Here is a 23,814-nt window from a genome sequence, read left to right on the forward strand (position 1 = left end):
ACGCGAGGGTCTGTCATTTTCTAACGCTCTATACAAAAATAAATTGCGAAGCCAACACATAGGCGCAAATGCTAGCGAATAAATAAGTGTACCATGTGGAAGCAATAAAGGCGCATATATCTCCATTTGGCTGCTTGCAAAGTGTACGCATATGGCCTTCATTTTGTACAATAATTTGATATGATATACGATCTTGTGTTTGCTGGGTGATTTGTATAAAAGTATTATAGTGAAGATGGATAGTGGAAAAGGTGGAAGAGGTTTTCCATTATAGTGGAAAAGGTGGTTGAAAAGCCTAAAAAAAATCCTTACGTAATTATTGTTCTGCCACAATTTGAAATCCACATTTCAATGTTTCCTTCTACGGCTAGCGAAATGGGCAACAAAAACGAAAACTGAACGAATGGCAATGCGTCTGAGCTCAATTTCTTGGTATGCACTTAACTACTCAATAGTCTTTCAACAAAGTTTGCCACTGATCTCATGAATGGATAGGTGGGGAGATATTCTGCGAAATGTGTTTCTATGGCAAAAGGTTTCTATTATTACCGTTTATCATGTAAGTGCCTGTCTAAGTAAGAGACTTTTCTGGTTTTAGTCGGCATGGCTATCAAGTGGACCTTATTTTTCCATTTCGAAATTAAATTTCAATTTCGAAGTTCGTAGCACTTTGGCTTTTCAAACTTCTCATGCATTAAGTAGCTTCTTTTTCATTGGCTCTACATTCCTACCGGAACCAAACTTGCTTTTTCAACTTAGTAACTGATAGAACAGCATTTCAACCATTTCCTGCTAATTGCATGAATATCCATCCTGTGTGGCAAGTACAATGGGTATATTATCAGGGTATGCAATAGCGCACGTTTTCCTGGCGAATCGAAACGAAACGAAATATTAGGGTTATTTACTTAACGGCGTAGGTTGCTGCGTATCTGTTTTTAGAAATGTTTCATGAACGATTTGAAATATGTTCCTTCTGATTGTGTATGAAACATTTCAATAGTCAGATACGCAGCTGCTTAAGATGTTAAGTGAATACCTCTAGGGGTATACACTTAACAGCGTAGGTTGCTGCGTATCTGATTATAGAAATGTTTCACACTCAATCACAAGGGACATATTTCAAATCGCCTATGAAACATTTCCATAAACAGATACACAGCAACCTACGCCGTTAAGTAAATCCCCCTTCTAATATTTTTAAAATCGTCCAACCGCATTTAAGTTACAGAAAAAGTAGGCTATGATTAAAGGCGCGTTCTCGTTCACCATTAAGGATAGAGCTTTTATCGTCGATACACCTCTAACTGGCGTATTGTTGAGCTCCATAATTGTCGGACTCCAGTTTCCCAGAACGTTTAGGGTCCCCAGGTCCGCGTGCAGTCATCGTGTTTATGGCCTTCTATGAATTCGCCGGCCTCTATCCGGTTCTCTGCTGAATATTGTTTTCGCTCTTTTTTCTTGCGAAATTCGCACTAAGTCGGTTGTCCACTGAAGTCTACCGTATTTTATATGATTTTATATGGTCATTCGACATAACAGTTGTGTAAACACCGATTTCAGAACTAATACAAAACATATTTATTAATCCTAATTATTCAACAGGCTAATGCGCCAATGGACATAACGAAGTTTCTTTGAAGTTTCTGTTCACAATTTCATATTAAGCATATTACAGAATATCATAACTTTTCCAGAACCATCGCCAGAATGAGCAACGGCCTGGGCATACTGCTCCGTTACAAACTTTCTTATTCAAATTTGCTTTTCGTTTCGATAGCCGCCTTTTGTTCGTCGCTTCGATGAAATCAGATTCTGCTGTGGAGCTCGATGCTGGTGCTTTATCGTCGTCATCGTCGTCGTTGCTATTGTCTGCTTCAGTCAACGTGCCTTTGCTGTTTGCCGGGATGACGTCACACGAATCAGTGGGAGATGGTACTGCATGACTGCTATCCACCGCAGTTTGAGCAGCATTTGCAGTACCACCGGCACACTATTTGAAACGCCAGGAAAGTAGTGCTTCCTGCGCTCACTTTGGATGGAGATCACATTACCAAACTTTCTCATAAATTCACTAATTGTCCCGTGAGGTGTGGGAGTAGAGAGTCACTACCTCACTATCCACATACACGGAAATCTAGAAACGCTTCTCGATAGAAATAAAAACTCGCTTTATGTTATGCGCCTTTTCATAGCGCTGCATTGGATACTTTTAACTTCTGCAGGATTCAAATTGATTTAATTTTCTAGGAATTTCTACGGTTGTAGGACAAAAAGTCGAAAGTCAAAAGATCGAAGGTTAATAGGACAAAAGTTCGAAGGGACGAAAGATCGAAACAAAAATCTGTGCAAAAGGTCGAAGGACAAAAGGTCGAAAAGACGAAAGGTCGAAGGAACAAAAGGTCTAAACAAAAAAAATCTTCGACAAAAGGTCGTAGGACATAAGGTCAATACAACGAAAGGTCGAAAGAACAAGTGATAGGAAAAACAATGACTGGTATAAAATGTCGAAGGGACAAAATGTCTAATTTACAACAGTTTGAGGTTTTATTCTAGATCCTGTCATTTTTTTAATCACCTACTGTTATCTTGAATTTTACTTTTTCATATTTATTTGAGATTCACCTAATAATATTTCATTTTTTAATGAATTTCATATTGTTATCACGTAGAATTACGTTTTTCAAATTTGAGACCGTCACGAGGGTCAGGAAGTGAGAGCCAATAACTCAACTGTTTCCCAACGGATTCTGGAATTTTTGGTCAAAATTATTTCATTAGTATGCAGTTTACAATTGCTTTAGAATTTTCCGTAAACGAAGAACAGAAGGAATTGGCAACAATGGAGAAGAAATTTATCACTCATGCAGTGGTTCGGCGAGAGAACAGCAGCAGCGCTGACCAATCACGCAATGAGGATTTCAAAATAAACAAACTCCAGCTGGTTTTGGAAAATGAAAATATGAGCCGTTTCTAGAACAACATTAGAAATAATCGTGAGAGGATTTCTGTAAAATGTTTCCACACAAGCTTTGGAAACGATTTGGATAATAAAAATGGTGTTGGTGTAAATAAGCCAAATAAGGCAAATGAGAGTTCCTCCGGGAATTCCTCCGGAAGTTCCTCCGGGAATTCCTCCGGAAGTTCCTCCGGGAATTCCTCCGGAAGTTCCTCCGGGAATTCCTCCGGAAGTTCCTCCGGAAGTTCCTCCGGGAATTCCTCCGGAAGTTCCTCCGGGAATTCCTCCGGAAGTTCCTCTGGGAATTCCTCCGGAAATTCCTCCGGGCATTCCTCCGGAAGTTCCTCCGGGAATTCCTCCGGAAGTTCCTCCGGGAATTCCTCCGGAAGTTCCTCCGGGAATTCCTCCGGAAGTTCCTCCGGGAATTCCTCCGGAAGTTCCTCCGGAATTCCTCCGGAATTCCTCCGGAATTCCTCCGGAAGTTCCTCCGGAATTCCTCCGGAAGTTCCTCCGGGAATTCCTCCGGAAGTTCCTCCGAATTCCTCCGGAAGTTCCTCCGAATTCCTCCGGAAGTTCCTCGGAATTCCTCCGGAAGTTCCTCCGGGAATTCCTCCGGAAGTTCCTCCGGGAATTCCTCCGGAAGTTCCTCCGGGAATTCCTCCGGAAGTTCCTCCGGGAATTCCTCCGGAGGTTCCTCCGGAATTCCTCCGGAAGTTCCTCCGGGAATTCCTCCGGAAGTTCCTCCGGGAATTCCTCCGGAAGTTCCTCCAGAATTCCTCCGGAAGTTCCTCCGGGAATTCCTCCGAATTCCTCCGGAAGTTCCTCCAGAAATTCCTCCGGAAGTTCCTCCGGGAATTCCTCCGGAAGTTCCTCCGGGAATTCCTCCGGAAGTTCCACCAGGAATTCCTCCGGAAGTTCCTCCAGGAATTCCTCCGGAAGTTCCTCCGGGAATTCCTCCGGAAGTTCCTCCGGGAATTCCTCCGGAAGTTCCTCCGGGAATTCCTCCGGAAGTTCCTCCGCGAATTCCTCCGGAAGTTCCTCCGGAAGTTCCTCCGGGAATTCCTCCGGAAGTTCCTCCGGGAAATCCTCCGGAAGTTCCTCCGGGAATTCCTCCGGAAGTTCCTCCGGGAATTCCTCCGGAAGTTCCTCCGGGAATTCCTCCGGAAGTTCCTCCGGGAATTCCTCCGGAATTCCTCCGGAAGTTCCTCCGGGAATTCCTCCGGAAGTTCCTCCGGGAATTCCTCCGGAAGTTCCTCCGGGAATTCCTCCGGAAGTTCCTCCGGGAATTCCTCCGGAAGTTCCTCGAATTCCTCGGAAGTTCCTCCGGAATTCCTCCGGAAGTTCCTCCGGAATTCCTCCGGAAGTTCCTCCGAATTCCTCCGAAGTTCCTCCGAATTCCTCCGGAAGTTCCTCCGGGAATTCCTCCGGAAGTTCCTCCGGGAATTCCTCCGGAAGTTCCTCCGAATTCCTCCGGAAGTTCCTCCGGGAATTCCTCCGAAGTTCCTCCGAATTCCTCCGGAAGTTCCTCCGGGAATTCCTCCGGAAGTTCCTCCGAATTCCTCCGGAAGTTCCTCCGGAATTCCTCCGGAAGTTCCTCCGGAATTCCTCCGGAAGTTCCTCCGGGAATTCCTCCGGAAGTTCCTCCGAATTCCTCCGGAAGTTCCTCCGGGAATTCCTCCGGAAGTTCCTCCGGAATTCCTCCGGAAGTTCCTCCGAATTCCTCCGGAAGTTCCTCCGGAATTCCTCCGGAAGTTCCTCCGGAATTCCTCCGGAAGTTCCTCCGGGAATTCCTCCGAAGTTCCTCCGGGAATTCCTCCGGAAGTTCCTCCGGGAATTCCTCCGGAAGTTCCTCCGGAATTCCTCCGGAAGTTCCTCCGGGAATTCCTCCGGAAGTTCCTCCGAATTCCTCCGAAGTTCCTCCGGAATTCCTCCGGAAGTTCCTCCGAATTCCTCCGGAAGTTCCTCGGAATTCCTCCGGAAGTTCCTCCGAATTCCTCCGAAGTTCCTCCGGGAATTCCTCCGGAAGTTCCTCCGGAATTCCTCCGGAAGTTCCTCCGAATTCCTCCGGAAGTTCCTCCGGAATTCCTCCGAAGTTCCTCCGGAATTCCTCCGAAGTTCCTCCGAATTCCTCCGGAAGTTCCTCCGGGAATTCCTCCGGAAGTTCCTCCGGGAATTCCTCCGGAAGTTCCTCCGGAATTCCTCCGGAAGTTCCTCCGAATTCCTCCGGAAGTTCCTCCGGAATTCCTCCGGAAGTTCCTCCAGAATTCCTCCGGAAGTTCCTCCAGGAATTCCTCCGGAAGTTCCTCCGAATTCCTCCGGAAGTTCCTCCGGGAATTCCTCCGGAAGTTCCTCCGGAATTCCTCCGGAAGTTCCTCCGGGAATTCCTCCGGAAGTTCCTCCAGGAATTCCTCCGGAAGTTCCTCCGAATTCCTCCGGAAGTTCCTCCGGAATTCCTCCGAAGTTCCTCCGAATTCCTCCGGAAGTTCCTCCGGAATTCCTCCGGAAGTTCCTCCGGAATTCCTCCGGAAGTTCCTCCGAATTCCTCCGGAAGTTCCTCCGGGAATTCCTCCGGAAGTTCCTCCGAATTCCTCCGGAAGTTCCTCCGGAATTCCTCCGGAAGTTCCTCCGGGAATTCCTCCGAAGTTCCTCCGAATTCCTCCGGAAGTTCCTCCGAATTCCTCCGGAAGTTCCTCCGGAATTCCTCCGGAAGTTCCTCCGGGAATTCCTCCGGAAGTTCCTCCGAATTCCTCCGGAAGTTCCTCCGGGAATTCCTCCGGAAGTTCCTCCGGAATTCCTCCGGAAGTTCCTCCGAATTCCTCCGGAAGTTCCTCCAGGAATTCCTCCGAAGTTCCTCCGAATTCCTCCGAAGTTCCTCCGGAATTCCTCCGAAGTTCCTCCGGAATTCCTCCGGAAGTTCCTCCGAATTCCTCCGGAAGTTCCTCCGGGAATTCCTCCGGAAGTTCCTCCGAATTCCTCCGGAAGTTCCTCCGGGAATTCCTCCGGAAGTTCCTCCGGAATTCCTCGGAAGTTCCTCCGGGAATTCCTCCGAAGTTCCTCCGGAATTCCTCCGGAAGTTCCTCCGGGAATTCCTCCGGAAGTTCCTCCGGGAATGCCTCCGGACGTTCCTCCGGAATTCCTCCGAAGTTCCTCTCGGAATTCCTCCGGAAGTTCCTCCGGGAATTCCTCCGGAAGTTCCTCCGGGAATTCCTCCGGAAGTTCCTCCGGGAATTCCTCCGGAAGTTCCTCCGGGAATTCCTCCGGAAGTTCCTCCCGGAATTCCTCCGGCAGTTCCCCCGGGAATTCCTCCGGAAGTTCCTCCGGGAATTCCTCCGGAAGTTCCTCCGGGAATTCCTCCGGAAGTTCCTCCGGGAATTCCTCCGGAAGTTCCTCCGGGAATTTCTCCAGAAGTTCCTCCGGGAATTCCTCCGGAAGTTCCTCCGGGAATTCCTTTGGAAGTTCCTCCGGGAATTCCTTCGGAAGTTCCTCCGGGAACTCCTCAGGGAATTCCTCCGGTAGTTCCTCCGCAAAGCATGAAAAAAGAGTCGTCGAATGACTTCTTTTGGCGCTCAAACTGAAATTTTCTCTTCTACAGGCTCTTCTGGAACAATCCGTAGGTCCTATATTCAAACATCGCTTCCTGATCGAAAACCATGAAAAACCGCGCAAACTGGAACGCTTTCTTCTAAAGGTTCCCCTGGGGCAATTGGTAGGTCCTAGAAGTGGTCATAGTCGTCAATGGTCCATTTTATATTCAAACTGCGCTTCCTGATAGAAAATCATGAAAAAAGAGCCGTCCAGTGACTTGTTTTGACGCTAAAACTGAAATGTTTCCTTCAACAGATTTCCTTGGAGCAATGCATAGGTTCCGCAAGTGATCATAATCGTAAATAATTCATTTAATATTTATATCTCGCTTCTTGACCGAAAACCTTAAGAAAAGAACCCTCGAATGACTTATTCTGGCGCAGAATATGAAACGTCCCCTTCTACGAGTTCCCCGGGAACAATCCGTAGGTCCCGGAAGCGGTCAAAATCGTCAGTGATCCATTTTATATTCATACCCCACCTTCCGACAGAAAACCATGCAAAACGAACCGTCGAACGACCAGTATTGGCACTAAAACAGAAATGTCCCCTTTTTTATCCCTGGGGGACAATCTTAAGGTCCCGGAAGCGGTCAGATTCATCAATGTTCAATTTTATATTCATAGAACGCTTCCCGATCGAAAACCATGAGGAACGAGCCGTTGAATGACTAGCTTTGGTGATGAAACTGAAATGTCCTCTTCTACAAATTCCTCGGAGACAGTCCGTATGTCCCGGAAGCGGTTAAAGCCGTCATTGGTCCATTTGATATTCATACCTCGCTTCCTGTTAGAAAACCATGAAAAACGAACCGTCGAATGACCAGTTTTGCCGCTAAAACAGAAATGTCCCCTTCTACAGGTTCCCCAATCCGTAGGTTCCGGAAGCGGCCAGAGTCGTCAATGGTCCATTTTATATTCATACCTCGCTTCCCGATCGAAAACCATAAAGAACGAACCGTTGAATGATCAGCTTTGATGCTTAAACTAAAATGTCCTCTGTAGGAATAATGGCAGGCGGTTCAATTTATCGCAAGTTTTAAATACTCTACGCGAGAAATGCAACATTTTCATACTTCTACAAGATCCCGGGGACAATTTTTTAGGTCTCGGATACGGCCAAAGTCGTCAGTGTCTACAGGTTTCCCGGGGACAACCCGTAGGTCCCGGAAGCGGTCAAAGCCGTCAGTGGTCCATGTTGTATTCATACCTCGCTTCCTGATAGAAAAACATGAAAAACGAACCGTCGAATGACCAGTTTTGCCGCTAAAACAGAAATGTACCCTTCTACATGTTCCCCGGGGGCACCCCAGCAACTTTGGATCCGTCTTTTTAATTGGTTTTTCATTATTGCCGTATCAGAAGACTTTTGGAATGTAATCACAATGGAATATTAGTCAAAAAGCTTGATTCAAATGAATTTGTGGCCTGGTCCCTTTTAAAACTCCCGGTCGGCACCGATTCTAAACAAATGGCCATATCTCACTTGATCCTGGTCCGATTTCGAATTTCAACATATGGTTCCCATCAGTAAGAGCCCTACTTTATTTGTGGTTACTAATATTATTCTGTTTTTAACCACAACTAATCCTAATACCCACCACAAATTCACGGTTCTGAACCTAACCTCGAAAAACCCGGAATATCATCCGATGGTCGAGGTCGGTTCCATGGACATATGATGAAACTACATTAAATTTCTAGTTCATGCATCCCTGAATTGTCGAAATCGGATAATAATTGACATAGTTACAACACATCTAATTATGCCCAAAATGTGCCAATCCCAGTTATTTTGGACATCCCCTGTATATAATATTCTCTATCAAATGAAAAACGAAAAATCGATCATCAGTTTCGCATTCGGTAACTTATTTCTCATATCTTCCTCTTCAACTAAATGTCCTCTTTTTTAACCACGATTTTGTGGATTGTCCTCCTTCGGAAATATTTCTTATTGTCACCCTAAGTGAAGCGATGCACTACAAGAATCGCTGTCCAAAAACGAGAAAGCAGACGAAGAAGAAGCATGGAAGCCACGCGCTGTTAGCTGCAAGAAGGATGCTAGCTCCAAAGAAGAAGAAAAAGATTCGCTTAATTACTGACTCTGAGGCAACCGAGCACATGGTAACCGACGAGACAATTTTGAAGGACGTAAAGGTGCTGGACAAACCCGTCGCAATTTATTCCGCGAAACAGGGAGCTTCGGGCTACAAAGGCACGTAAAATGACATTAAAATCGGTCATTGGATTCAATAAAATGACAAACATTAAACTGTACAATGTTTTGTTAATTCCTAGTATGGATTCGAATGTTCATTCTGTGAGGAAGGCAAATGAGATGGGGAAGAAAGTCGTTTTTGTTAACGAAATTGTTCTTTTCATTAGCTTCGGGGAGGATCACTGGCGGAGCCAAGCTAGGGCACGTGACCCACCAAATTGAACATTTTCTTCACAATTTTAATAGATACGCAAGCGGAACTGAGGAATTGCTTTGAAAATTCCTGGGGAAATTCCAATATTTTTTTCTCGGGAATTCCATTGCGAATTATTTCGGGAACTCCTACAGGAAATTTCTTGAAGAGTAATTCGGAAAATTCCGCAAGTATTTTCTTTGGATACTCCTTCTCCTTTTAGAAGATTCTTCGGAAAATCCTGTGGAAATTTCAAAGGAATTCTAAAGATTGAAATTTATCCAAAAGTTCCTTCATTCCTTCGAAATTTCCCTTAGTAAAATCATATCCTTGAGAAAATCTTTCCAAAATGGCTGCAAGAGTTCTCTTCAAATTTTACTAAAGAATAAAACAGTTTCCGATGAAAATCCTCAAGAAATTTCCGAGGAAATTCCTGAAGGCATTAGGAAAAGAACTCATTCTAGAGAATCAATTAACTTGGTAAGTGTCGTGTCCTCAGGAGACGGCTGCATCCGAATCAGCCGTCTCCAGCTGCTGCTCGATCCGCAGCAGCTCCGAAGCACTACTGCTTCCCACGAAATACATCACAAAACTGAAGCTGACTCCGCTCATCTGTCACTCACACATCTGGCACTCGTGTCCAATGTATATGCCCTCTTATTCTGTTTATATTTATATTATCAATACCCGTCTCAATCCCTACATCTTCCGCCTGTTCTACTCTCTTATAGCTTCATTATCATTATTTTGTTCTACTATTTAATTCAATCTACTGTTTTATAATGAGTTTTTTTCAGTTGCGAGTTTTAAGTTCCGACCGAACAGAGAACTGTGACATTCATGAGATTCACAACAAATTAAAAAAATAAACAAATAAACTCATCAAGCTTTTTTTTCTACTCATATATGAGTGTTCACTAATTCCACATAAGTTTTACATAGTTCCAAACCGATTTACATAGAAAGTGTTCAAATCATGCAATTTAAAATTTTCTAATAAAATTCACACACGAACACGTAATTCGAATCTCCAATCAAACCATTAACAACATTCTACGCAACTCTTCGCTTACTTGAACTTAATCTTTGTTACCATTTTCTAACACTGAACTCAAGACAAACACTGATCTCAGAATGCAGTCATGGATAGAACTTACCAGGCTCTAGAACATCAATCTTGCATCAAAATCGAAAAATAATCATTAACAACATTCTACGCAACTCTTTGCTTACTTTTCCCAACTTTTTTGTTTACATTTTCTAACACTGAACTCAAATCAAACACTGATCTTGGAATGTACTCATGCATAGAACTTACCAGGCTCTAGAACATCAATCTTGCATCAAAATCAGAAAACAATCATTAACAACATTCTACGCAACTCTTTGCTTACTTTTTCCTACTTTTTGGTTACATTTTCTAAAACTGAATTCAAGACAAACACTGATCTCGGAATGCAGTCATGGATAGAACGTACCAGGCTCTAGAACATCAATCTTGCATCAAAATCGAAAAATAATCATTAACAACATTCTACGCAACTCTTTGCTTACTTTTCCCAACTTTTTTGTTTACATTTTCTAACAACGAACTCAAGGCAAACACTGATCTCGGAATGCAGTCATGGATAGAACTTACCAGGCTCTAGAACATCAATCTTGCATCAAAATCGAAAAATAATCATTAACAACATTCTACGCAACTCTTTGCTTACTTTTCCCAACTTTTTTTGATTACATTTTCTAACACTGAACTCAAATCAAACACTGATCTTGGAATGTACTCATGCATAGAACTTACCAGGCTCTAGAACATCAATCTTGCATCAAAATCAGAAAACAATCATTAACAACATTCTACGCAACTCTTTGCTTACTTTTTTTCTACTCTTTGTTTACATTTTCTAACACTGAACTCAAGGCAAACACTGATCTCGGAATGCAGTCACTGATAGAACTTACCTGGCTCTAGAACATCAATCTTGCATCAAAATCAGAAAACAATCATTAACAACATTCTACGCAACTCTTTGCTTACTTTTTTGTCTACTCTTTGTTTACATTTTCTAACACTGAACTCAAGGCAAACACTGATCTCGGAATGCAGTCATGGATAGAACGTACCAGGCTCTAGAATATCAATCTTGCATCAAAATCGAAAAATAATCATTAACAACATTCTACGCAACTATTTGCTTACTTTTCCCAACTTTTTTGTTTACATTTTCTAACAACGAACTCAAGGCAAACACTGATCTCGGAATGCAGTCATGGATAGAACGTACCAGGCTCTAGAACATCAATCTTGCATCAAAATCAGAAAACAATCATTAACAACATTCTACGCAACTCTTTGCTTACTTTTTTTTTTCTACTCTTTGTTTACATTTTCTAACACTGAACTCAAGGCAAACACTGATCTCGGAATGCAGTCACTGATAGAACTTACCAGGCTCTAGAACATCAATCTTGCATCAAAGTCGAAAAATAATCATTAACAACATTCTACGCAACTCTTTGCTTACTTTTCCCAACTTTTTTGTTTACATTTTCTAACAACGAACTCAAGACAAACACTGATCTCGGAATGCAGTCATGGATAAAACTTACCAGGCTCTAGAACATCAATCTTGCATCAAAATCAGAAAACAATCATTAACAACATTATACGCAACTCTTTGCTTATTTTTTTTCTACTGTTTGTTTACATTTTCTAACAACGAACTCAAGACAAACACTGATCTCGGAATACAGTCATGGATAGAACGTACCAGGCTCTAAAACATCAATCTTGCATCAAAATCAGAAAACAATCATTAACAACATTCTACGCAACTCTTTGCTTACTTTTTTTCTACTCTTTGTTTACATGTTCTAACACTGAACTCAAGGCAAACACTGATCTCGGAATGCAGTCATGGTTAGAACCTGGGAGGGAGCTCTCGATACTACACATCAAATAAACAAATACTGTCGTCAGGCAACAAGAAAATTTTCTACAAGAATAAACAATCAACGTAGGCGCACCTAAAAAGGCCAAATTTTGTTTTGTGTGTTATTGTTGTTATATTGCCTTAGAAAATTTTCTTGTCGAGAGTTTTGTTCTCGGCTCGCACTGACATTTCATGACAGCTAGATTTCGGCCCGGCTTGACACATAAATTTTTTTAATCTGTTTCTCCCTCCCAGGTTAGAACTTACCAGGCTCTAGAACATCAATCTTGCATCAAAATCAGAAACAAATCATCAACAATATTCTACGCAACTCATTGCTTACATGTTTCTCTCTTTGTTTACATTTTCTAACACTGAACTCAAATCAACTACTGATCTCGGATTGCAGTCATAGGTAGAGCTTACCAGGCTCTAGAACAGCAATCTCACATCAAAATCAGAAATAAATCATCAACAATATTCTACGCAACTCATTGCTTATATGTTTCTTTCTTTGTTTACATTTTCTAACACTGAACTCAAATCAACTACTGATCTCGGAATTCAGTCACGGATAGAACCTACCAGGCTCTAGAACATCTCGCATCTAAATCAAAACCAAATCATCAACAATATTCTACGCAACTATTTGCTTACATATTCATACATTGGTACCCTCTCGGGGGAATGATTGTTTACCCTATCAGGGATACCCTCTCGGGGGAATTACTGTTTACCCTCTCGGGGGAATTACTGTTTACCCTCTCGGGGGAATTATTGTTTACCCTCTCGGGGGAATTATTGTTTACCCTCTCGGGGGAATTATTGTTTACCCTCTCGGGGGAATTATTGTTTACCCTCTCGGGGGAATTATTGTGTACCCTCTCAGGGGAATGATTGTTTACCCTATCAGGGATACCCTCTCGGGGGAATGATTGTTTACTTTATCAGGGATTACCTTTCGGAAAATTATTGTCTAGTTCACACTACTAATAATCCACACTCAATCCCTACAGTAAGTAAAATGAAAAGTAAAAAAAAAACAATTACTAAAACAAATCAAAACACAAAATTTAGAAATATTGATTTACACAAAGCTTTGCAAGGGGCCGTACACTAATTACGTAAGCATTTTTTCAGGGTTTTTCAACCCCCCCTCTCCCCATGTAAGATTTTTCCCATACAAATTATTTTTTATTTATATGGAGCGTAAGAAAATGGCAGAACCCCCCTCCCCCCATAAATGCTTACGTAATTAGTGTACGACCCCCAATTACGATGACAACCAGATTATAGAAAATGTGGCGGATGTGATCCAATCACATGCACTTAACTTCAGTATTCGCGAAATGGGTAGAAAAATTTTGAGGAAAGGAGGAAGTCTTGCAGTAATACTAGAAAAAGCGCGAGCTATCGAAATCGCAAAGAAAAACGAGGAGTTATTCGCCAAGTCTCACACACAACAGACCCACGTTGCGCCAGTTTCTTCCGGATATTCATCAGGGTCCAGTCGAATTGAGTCTCATTACGCTCGCCCGGAATACGATCACCAGTATCAGTCGCCTGTTGGAAGTCAGACAAGGTTCGTCAATCAACAAATCAGACCTAGCAGACAATGTTTTCATCGGGATACAACCTCGCAGCCAAAATATAAAACTTGTTGGCGTTGCTTGGGTAGATATCACTTAGCTTCTTCATGCTCAGCGGCGGACAAAGTCTGTCGAACTTGTCTACGGAAGGGACACTTGGCCAAAGCTTGCAGCCAATCACGAGAAACTCAAAAACGAAAGGCGCTCAATGGTAATGATGGTACCGTCGGACCGACACCGAAGAAAATTGCCATGATTACCAAGGACGAGTCTCCGGAGGATTCTAACGTAAGTCATATTGTGTAATTCTCGATACGGTTCTGCTACTGTTTAACATACTACATTTCCATTGATTATTTTTCACATGAGTTGTGATTTTATAAACACACTTATTCTTGAATTCAATTCACTTACATTGAAATAAATAAAACAATACTACATAGAGCTTTTTTTGTATAGAACAAAAAAGTAAATATTTACAAATAAATTGAATAAACACTGGGTGTTTCTTGCGTTGTTTCAGGCAACGGAAGCGATGGTCAACGAGGTGCCTGTTTCACAGTTAGGGATTGAAAATGGGGCTTGTATTGAAGGACTTGTTGCAGGATTGTCTGGTAATTTTCTGTTCGACTCCGGAGCCGAAGTTAATACAATCAATGGAGACATTTTTCGAGAAATAATGAGCAACGATTAATCACGAGCGGCCATCTTTAACGTCCAAACAGGTTCAGATAAGGTATTGAAGGGTTACGCGGCCAATAGCAATATCAATGTCCTAGCCAATTTCGTTGCTGAACTTATTATCTCCGAGGATCGTCCAGTATTACTGGAAAAGTTTTACGCTGTAGATCAGGCTAGGTCTCTCTTAAGTAAAAGTACTGCATTTCGATATAGCATTTTGCAAGTTGGATTAAGGGTGCCAGTTATGAACGATGGTAGTTCAAGATCCAGTCCTACGCCTGGAGAAATTCTTTCAGTTTCGGGAACAAAGGAGTTTCCTAAATTTAATGTTCCGCCTGTTATACTAGCTTACGACAAGAACAAGCCTCGTTCAAGAAGCATTTATACTAGTATTCCACCAGCATTTAAGAAGGAAGTGAAACGTAGATTGGATGAATTGTTGGCGGCAGGGATAATTGAACCGGTATCAGACGGTATGGAAAAATCCTTTTGTTCTTCTTTGCAACCTACTTCTCTACACTTGATTTATCAAGTGCATTTTTTCACATAGTTTTGGATGAAAGATCTCGACACCTCACCAATTTCTTCGCTGGTGATGCGACTTATCGATTCAGAAGATTGCCCTTTGGGCTATGTAATGCCCCAGACATATTCCAGGAAGTTTGCCAGACAGTAATACTTTCTGGTTGTCAAGGAGTCGTGAGTTATTTGGATGACTTCTTAGTTTTCAGCCGCACTAAGGAGGAGCGCGATAGAAACTTGGAAGAGATATGTCAATAATCTGTAAATATATCTTGAAGTTAGCCTGACCCTTGCTGTTATCAATAGGTGCTTCGTCGTCTTCGCGAGCACAACGTTTGTCTTAACGAGAAGAAATGTGTTTTCGGTGAGACTTCTGTTAAGTTCATAGGATTCACAGTGTCCAGCGAAGGCCTTATGGTAGAAGAAGAGAAGTTGAAAGCCATTAAAAACTTCCGTAGGTCGGGGACGCAGTCAGAGGTTAAGAGTTTCCTGGGTTTAATCATTATCAAGCGGGCAGATAAGACGGAGAAGTTGCGGGAGTTGGCTAAATCAGAAACCTTCTATTGGACTGAGGACGAAGACTCAGGGATGATGCACTCACTACAGTCCTGAAACTGGGTTATTTCTGCAGCGATGATGAGACAGACGTCTTTGTGGATGCTTCGCCAAGCGGGCTCGGTGCTGTCCTTGTCCAATACGACAAAGAGAGTAAACCTAGGATAATCTCTTGTGCGTCGAAAGCGTTAACGGAATCGGAAAGAAAATATCCACAGACTCAGAAAGAGTCATTAGCTATTGTGTGGGGAGTAGAAAGATTTTCCTTTTATTTAACTAGCAAGTCTTTTTCGATCCAAACAAACTCTGAGGCAAGCCAGTTTATTTTTTGTGAAGGAAGAAAAGTCAACAAGCGAGCTCTTTCTAGAGCGGAGGCATGGGCGCTAAGACTCCAGCCTTTCGACTTCACGATAAAACGAGTTCCCGGACATATGAACGTAGCAGATGTGCTCTCGAGGCTTATCAGCAAAGCACAATGTGATCCTCCTTTTGATGATGCAGACGATAAATATGTTCTTTACGCTCTTGATGCTGGTTGTATGGATATTTCATGGAGCGATATCGAAAGCCGGCTCACTGCGCTCACTGCCTGACATCTCACGAGATTCCAGCCGCAGTGTGATTGGTGAACTTCAGGCCGCTCCGTATATCGTCTCAGTCAGCAGGCCACCAAACCACGATTCACCGCCTCTACCAGTTACACCTACCAGCGCTCGGCATTCCTCAAACCACATGATATCTGTTTACTACCAGAACGTGAGAGGGTTGCGCACAAAAATCAGTCAGCTTCGTTTGGCGTTATCCAGCTGTGACTATGACGTGCTCGTTTTCACAGAAACGTGGCTACGATCAGATATCAAAAGTAGCGAAATTTTCTTCCGATTACAATTTTTTCCGTTGTGACCGCAACGATTTAACTAGTCATCATTCACGAGGTGGTGGCGTTTTAGTCGCAGTCAGAAATTCACTGAAAAGTGAATGTGTATCATTAGCCAACTCGGTTGAACTGGAACAAATCGTAGTCCACATTAAGTCGAAGCCTCGTTCGCTTTTCGTTATTGCTGTGTATCTCCGCCAAACTCTAGTATGCAGTTATACGAATGCGAATGCTGTATGTTCCATAGCAAACAATTCCTCTGAGTCTGATAATGTTCTATCTATTGGTGACTATAACCTTCCACATTTGCGCTGGAATTTCGATGTTGATATCAACGGGTACGTCCCTTCCAACGTTTCTACTGACACTGAGCTGAACTTCACGAAAGCAATGTTTACCAATGGCTTGAGGCAAATTAACCATGTTGTAAACATAAATGGAAGACTTCTCGATCTGATATTCACAACTCTCCCTATATAATTGAGCCAACATCTCCGCCATAACCACCATAAACCAATCATCGTACTTCTTGACGAGAATGTCATACCAGCATTACCTGATGATGACACTGTTTTATATTTACCTATACGGCATGCAACTTCGATCTGATTAATTCTACTTTTAACGACATCGATTGGACATCATCTCTGCGGTCTGATACAGTGGACGGAATGCTATCGGCCCTCTACGAACTTCTCTTTGAAGTTATCAACACACACGTTCCTCGTAAGAAGCGTGCCTTAAAGTCTGATTTAAATAAAACTTGGTTTACTCCTGAGCTACGTAACCTTCGCAACAATCTCCGCAAGCTGCGTAGCCGATACTTCGTAACAAAGAACGTTTCTGACAGGGACAGACTTCGTGATTTCGAGCTGGAATATAAAGCAATTCTTTCTGCTGCCCACGAAAACTATGTGCACAACGTTCAAGCTTCTGTGAAAGAGAATCCTTCCCGTTTCTGGAACTACATAAAAAAAAGAAGAATGACTACGGTATCCCCAGTTTGGTGAAATTTAATGGAACTACTTCAGGAACAAGCAATGAAGCAGCTAACCTTTTTGCTGCCTACTTCAAAAGTGTTTTCTGTAAAGCATATCCTGTCCGTCGCCAGAATTGTTTTGGTCAAATACCTTCCTACAACATTGTAGTGAATATAATGGATTCAAGAAACTAATTCGCTGAGCAAGTGAATGTTTGCAAAAATAAAAATGATAAATAAAGTAGAAATTATTTTACCGAATAATCTATTCGAATGAGCGCCCAATTTTCTCAGACCAATAATGATTGTCAATGAGGCATTATTCCGAACTGTTATCAATGACGATGCGCTGTAAAAGCTTCACCGAAAGATCTATGTGTGCCACAAAAAAAAAGATGCTTAGGCTACACGTGTAAGTATGAGTGAGTCAAGGAGAGAAAACGAGCTGTTGATTGCCGGGGATTATGGAGTTTAAAAGTAGGAGATAGAAGGAAAAGGAAATAGCGAGAGCTTGCGTTTGAGAGTGTGTATGTGAGTGAATGAGTTTGATCCGGGCTGAAGAATAACAATCTTCAATTGCCTGGTCATTCTGTGCACGATCTTTGGTGCGAACTGACACGTTTTAAATTTTTCCGTTTCTGTTTTCGCGGATACGACATGGCGCGGTCGGTAGTGAACATTGTTGTGTTGCACAAGAGGTAAGAAAAATAGTGTAAAGAATATTATTATACGTGCAGGACGGGTGGGTACTTGCACGTAAACAAAAAAGCCAATGAAGTTACTGAAGTTAAAAAAAAGACCATAAATGAAAATTCAATCATTTGAATTGCATGCAGGACGGGTGGGTACCTGCATGCCAATAAGAGCAAATGTGAAAAATGTGCGGACGAGTGGGTACCGGCACGATTGATAAAAAAAATGCTGATGAAAGCAAATGTGAAAAAATGTGCGGACGAGTGGGTACCGGCACTATGGATAGAAAAAAACTAACAATGACGGTAATGTAGAATGCTTTTAAAAAAATATATAACGAAAAACATAAGATTTGTTTGGCTTGAAATGCGGTATCGGTTATAAAGGTAACAGAAGTTGAAATTAAATGTTGCGGTAGTTAAAAACTAAAATGAAAGTGTTGCATGAAATAAAATAAACAATTATAACCTGTAACTGATTATGAAATAAAATTAAATATTCATGTAAAAATGTAGGTGTACGGAAAGTCATTCATGATAAAAGATGATTAAAACTGGTTTCTAAATGATAAACAAAACTCGGCCTTGAACTGCGTTTAAAACGATTGATTTTTTTGTTGATTCGATTTGGATACTAATTTGAGTAACTGATCCAAAACTAGCTAATCAATTAAAAGAAGCAATTTAATTCATTTGCATACATATTTGACGGGAATTAATATGAATAAAATTGATTTAGATTTAGATCGGATTTGAATTTGATTTGGATTGAATAAATTGGAATCAAAATCAGTTGAAGGTAAGAACTAAATTTAGTTCTCGAATTGTTATGCAAAACTGGTAATTTTGTATAACATCTCGGGTATTAAGTAAAGCTGATGCAGACTCAAATTCCTGATGGAATAGAATGAATTCAGAGTGAGTTTAATTTGTTTCGATTGAGATTGGACGACTTTGGTGTGAGTCTTATATAACTTTGGACTGGATTTAATGTGTTTTGAATTGGATTTGGATTCAACTTGAATTGAATTTTGATTAACTTTGGATTTAATTTGGATTGGACTTGGAATGGATTTGAATTCGATTTGGATTCGATTGAATTTGAATTCGATTTGGATTGGATTGAATTTGAATTCGATTTGGATTGGATTAGATTTGGATTGGATTTGAGGTAGATTGAAGTTAAATTGGATTGTATTTGGATTGTATTAGGATTGGATTTAATCTCGATTTGGAATGATTAGGATCGAAATTAGATTGGACTTGGAACGGATTTGAATTCGATTCGGATTGGATTGAATTCGCATTGGATTAAGATTGAATTTGGATTGTAAAGAGTTTAGATTGGATTTGTTTTAGATTGGATTTAATTTAAATCTAAAGGCATGATTTAGATTCAATTTGGAATGGATTTGGATTGTACTTGAATTGGATTTGGATTTGATTTGGATTGAACTTGAATTGGAGTCAAATTGGGTTTGGATTGATTCGGGCTAGATTGTGATTGAATTTTTATTGGATATGATTTGGACTTGGAGGTGATTTGGATTCGATAAAATTGGATTTGTATTGAATTTGGATTGAAATCAGATTTGGATTTTGAGTAGATTGAAAATAAATTAGATCTGGATTTAGTTTGGATTGGATTTGGATAGGATTTGGAATTGTATTTAGATTGAATTTGATTGAATTAGGATTGGATTGGATTTTATTCCGATTTGGAATGATTTAGATTGAATTTGGATCGAAGTTGGGTTATATTGGTTTTAGATTTGATTTGGATTGAATTTGGATTGGAGTCAAATTGGGTTTGGATTATATTTGTATTGGATTTGGATTTTAGTTGGATTTGATTTGGATTGGATTGGAATTTATTTGGATTTGAATTAAATTTGAATGGGACTTAAATTGGATTTGGATTGGATTTGGATTGGATTTGGATTGGATTTGGATTGGATTTGGATTGGATTTGGATTGGATTTGGATTGGATTTGGATTGGATTTGGATTGGATTTGGATTGGATTGGATTTGGATTTGGATTGGATTTGGATTGGATTTGGATTGGATTTGGATTGTTTGGATTGGTTTGGATTGGTTTGGTTTGGATTGGATTTGGATTGGATTGGATTGGATTGGATTTGGATTGGATTGGATTTGGATTGGATTGGATTTGTATTGGATTTGGACTGGATTTGGATTGGATTTGGATTGGATTTGGATTGGATTTGGATTGGATTTGGATTGGATTTGGATTGGATTTGGATTGGATTTGGATTGGATTTGGATTGGACTTGGATTGGATTTGGATTTAGTTGGATTTGATTTGGATTGAATTTGGATTGGAGTGGATTGGAATTTATGTGGAATTTGATTAAATTTGAAAGGGACTTAAATTGAATTTGTATTAAATTTTGATTGAATTAAAACTGGATTGGATTTTATTTCGATTTGAATTTGATTTGCAATGGATTTTGATCGAATTTGGATTGGATTTGGATTGATTGGATTTTAGTTGGATTTGATTTGGATTGAATTTGGATTGGATTGAAGTGGATCGGAGTTTATTTGGGTTTGGATTAAAATTGGATTAAATTTGAATTGGTCTTGAATTGGATTCGATTTTGATTACATTAAGATTTTGGATTTGATTTGTATTGTATAATATTGGATGTGGGTTGAATTTTTATTGAATTTAAATTGGATTTCAATTAGATTTAAATTTGATTTGAATTTGAATTGGACTTTAATTGAATTTGAATGGGATTCTGTTTGGATCGACGATGAAGTCTCAACTATTTTTGAAAATCACTTTAATAAAGCATACAAAAATTTATTGGAGTTAAATTATATTTGAATTGGTTTTGGATTTGGAATGGAGATTTGCATTGAATTTTGATTAATTTGGGATTCGATTGAATTGGATTCAATTTAATTTGGATTAAGATTTGGATTTTGATTGATCTTGGGCTGGATTTAAAATGGATTTGGATTGCCTTCGGATTGGATTTGGATTGGGCTTCGATTTGATTCGGATTGGATTTCGAATGAATTCGGATATAATTCAGATTGTATTTGAATTGGATTTGAATTCCATTTGGATTGGATTTGTATTGAATTTAAATTGGATTGGTGGGAATATGGATTGAATTTTTATTGAATTGAAGTTAAATTGAATTAGATTAAATAAGGATTGGGTTAGAGTGGATTGGATTAAATTTGGATTTGGATTAAATTTGAATCGGACTTTAATTTGATTTGGATTGGACTCATATTGGATTTGGATTCAATTTGGAATGTATTTAAATTGGACTTGGATTGGATTTGGATTGTTTTTAATTGGATTCGGATTGGATTTAATTTGGATTAGATTAAGTTTGATTTTAGATTTGATTTCCATTGGATTGGATTTGTATTGGATTTGGATTGAATTTTGATTGAATGAGGATTGGATTTGGATTTTATTCTCTCAATGAACTCTCAATTATTTTTGAAAAATCACTTTAATAAAGCATTTAAAAAAATGAATTGGAGTTAAATTAGATTTGGATTGGATATGATTTGTATTGGATTCAGATTGCATTAAGATTGGACTGGATTTGGATTGGACTAGGATTGTATTTGAATGGAATTTCGATTGGACTTGCATTGTTGACGGCGCTACTTTGAGCATCAAGCCCCACGCGCCCCGCAAAATCGACATGAATTTGGAATTCATCCACTCTACACCCATCGCACGTTCGGAGGATCGTGCGAGATCTAGCGATCAAGAGAAGGTCAGACAAGTAAACAACCGCGTCTATTGTGTGGTCTGACCTTCGTCTGTAGAACGGTAGTGCATCAAAAGTGCGGAATGCTAAAATTGAACTACATATCTAATTGAATTATATCTTAAAAGTACTTATGAACTACCAATTTGAATGAACTATATCTTAAAAGTATGTGCTTAAAACTATTTACGAACTACTAGTGTAAAACTTATCATCTACTTATAGAGCTAAACCGTAAATCTAGGAGGTTGCTTATCCTAACTAAAACTACGATTACTGCCAAGTGCGTTTAGGTGGTTTTCCTGTGGCAAATATGCATTAATATTGCAATTGATTAATATAAGTATGTGACTAAGACAAAATTACAAGACTAAAACTAATCTGTGAATCCTAAAGTCGCTAAACAGGTTACGGATTCTTCTTAGGTGGTAACAGTCGTCGAACCTCTTTGTAGGAACAGTTGAGGCTCGAGTCGAGTAGAGGTGAGAATGGAATAAGAAAACCTCAATGAAATTAAATACTTACATAAACTTATAACTAGACTACAATTAGAACGACGCACAGTACGACTACGAAAAATTAAAATAATCACCGTTGAGTGGTAGTATCCACTAACGTAAGTTATAAGCATACATCCTATTTTTTTATATGTAACTAAAATTATTTTTACACGGCAGGAATTTTGTAATAAACCCATATATTCGCCAACGGATTGGTTAATTAACAAAATTGAGGATTTTACTACTACCACCCAACATTTTACAAAATTCGTTATTCATCGTAACAATGTTCGGTAAGGAGTTAAGGAATTCCAGGACGAGTTCCAAATCGAGTTCGGACATGGCTGCGGCGGGCCAGCTTTTGGCCACGGGTGCAATTGGAACCAACGACGCCATGGGTACTCCAACAACCAATGCAGATGTAGTTACCGGTATCAACAGTCTCACTATCGCGACTAGCGCGCAAGGCGAAGCGAGGGACTTAATGACGACGGTAACCGGTGCCAAGAGCCATGCATCTACGGTACAGGAAATACCCACTCCCCCAAGTTCTCAGGTAAATGCTGATATTGCCAATGTTAGTCCCAGAGGAGCCATACCGAAATTAAAAGCTGGTGTCAATACTAACGTCAATCCCATACGGTCGTCGAATGTCAACGATAACGCGAGTCCCACCGCGCCGCCAAATTCGAATCAACGCGTATACGTTACTCGGTATAGTCATTGCGAATGGTGTAGTGAACGAGATAATAGTAGAATGGTGCAGTGTGATGGTTGCGATAAGTGGTATCATTTTTCTTGTGTGGAAGTGACTGGTGGCGTTGCGAACCGAAGTTGGATTTGTCCAAAGTGTCCACATGAGCCAACGGGCGCAAGTAATCAAATGGAACAAGTACCAACACCCCAACAAAATCAAGCGGTAGCTCCACCCCCAAACACTACAAATACAAGGAAGTCCGCCGGAAAGGCAAGCAGCCATCGGAGTCATCAACGCAAGGTCGATCTACAGTTGCAGAAGCTCGAAGAACAGAAGAAATTGGAGCAAAAGTTTTTGGACGAGAAATACCGCATTTTGGAACAAGAAGACGGTGAGGGAACAGTGGTTAGTGATGATGATGTAGAGTCTGGTGAGATGTCCAAGGTCCGAGGATGGCTGAGAGATACGGATAAATGTGGTGAAGAAAGTGATTCCAGTCTAGTTGAAGAGTACGTGAACGGCGACCAGATGCAGCTTAGAGTTCAACAGGCACCAGATGGCGGGCAGATAGAACGGCGATCAACGTTACAGAGTTTCGTTCCCCCTCTACGATCAACACCCCAAGAAGCGGATCGATCAGATGTTCCGCTGAGGAATCGTGAATTTCGAACTTCGGTTCCTACGCCAATCCCCGAAGATCGGTTCCAGCGAAGATCAATACTAGTTCCAGAGAAGCAGTGTCCTCCGCCACCGTTTCCAAATAATCAACGAGCAGATGCAACACGAGGAGTCCAATTTCGTCGACCGCCGGCGTCCTTTCTTGAAGATCCGCGTCAGATGGCACAATTTTCAACTCCAGAGAACTTTTCTCACCAACACAAAGTTCGTCAATCAGTTCCAGTATCAGGAATACAGTTCAACCAACCGCAACATCGTCAACCGGTTTCATCTCAAAGCTACCAGGCTCAGGACCAGTGGTCGGGTTCGAATCCAAGAGCCCAGTTGCATCCTTCGTTCGATCCACAGGGGGCGTTTGGCCCAACAATCTCGGGTGTCAGAACAGC

Source organism: Armigeres subalbatus, chromosome 1, assembly GCF_024139115.2.
Source record: "Armigeres subalbatus isolate Guangzhou_Male chromosome 1, GZ_Asu_2, whole genome shotgun sequence".
Classification (NCBI taxonomy): Eukaryota; Metazoa; Arthropoda; class Insecta; order Diptera; family Culicidae; genus Armigeres; species Armigeres subalbatus.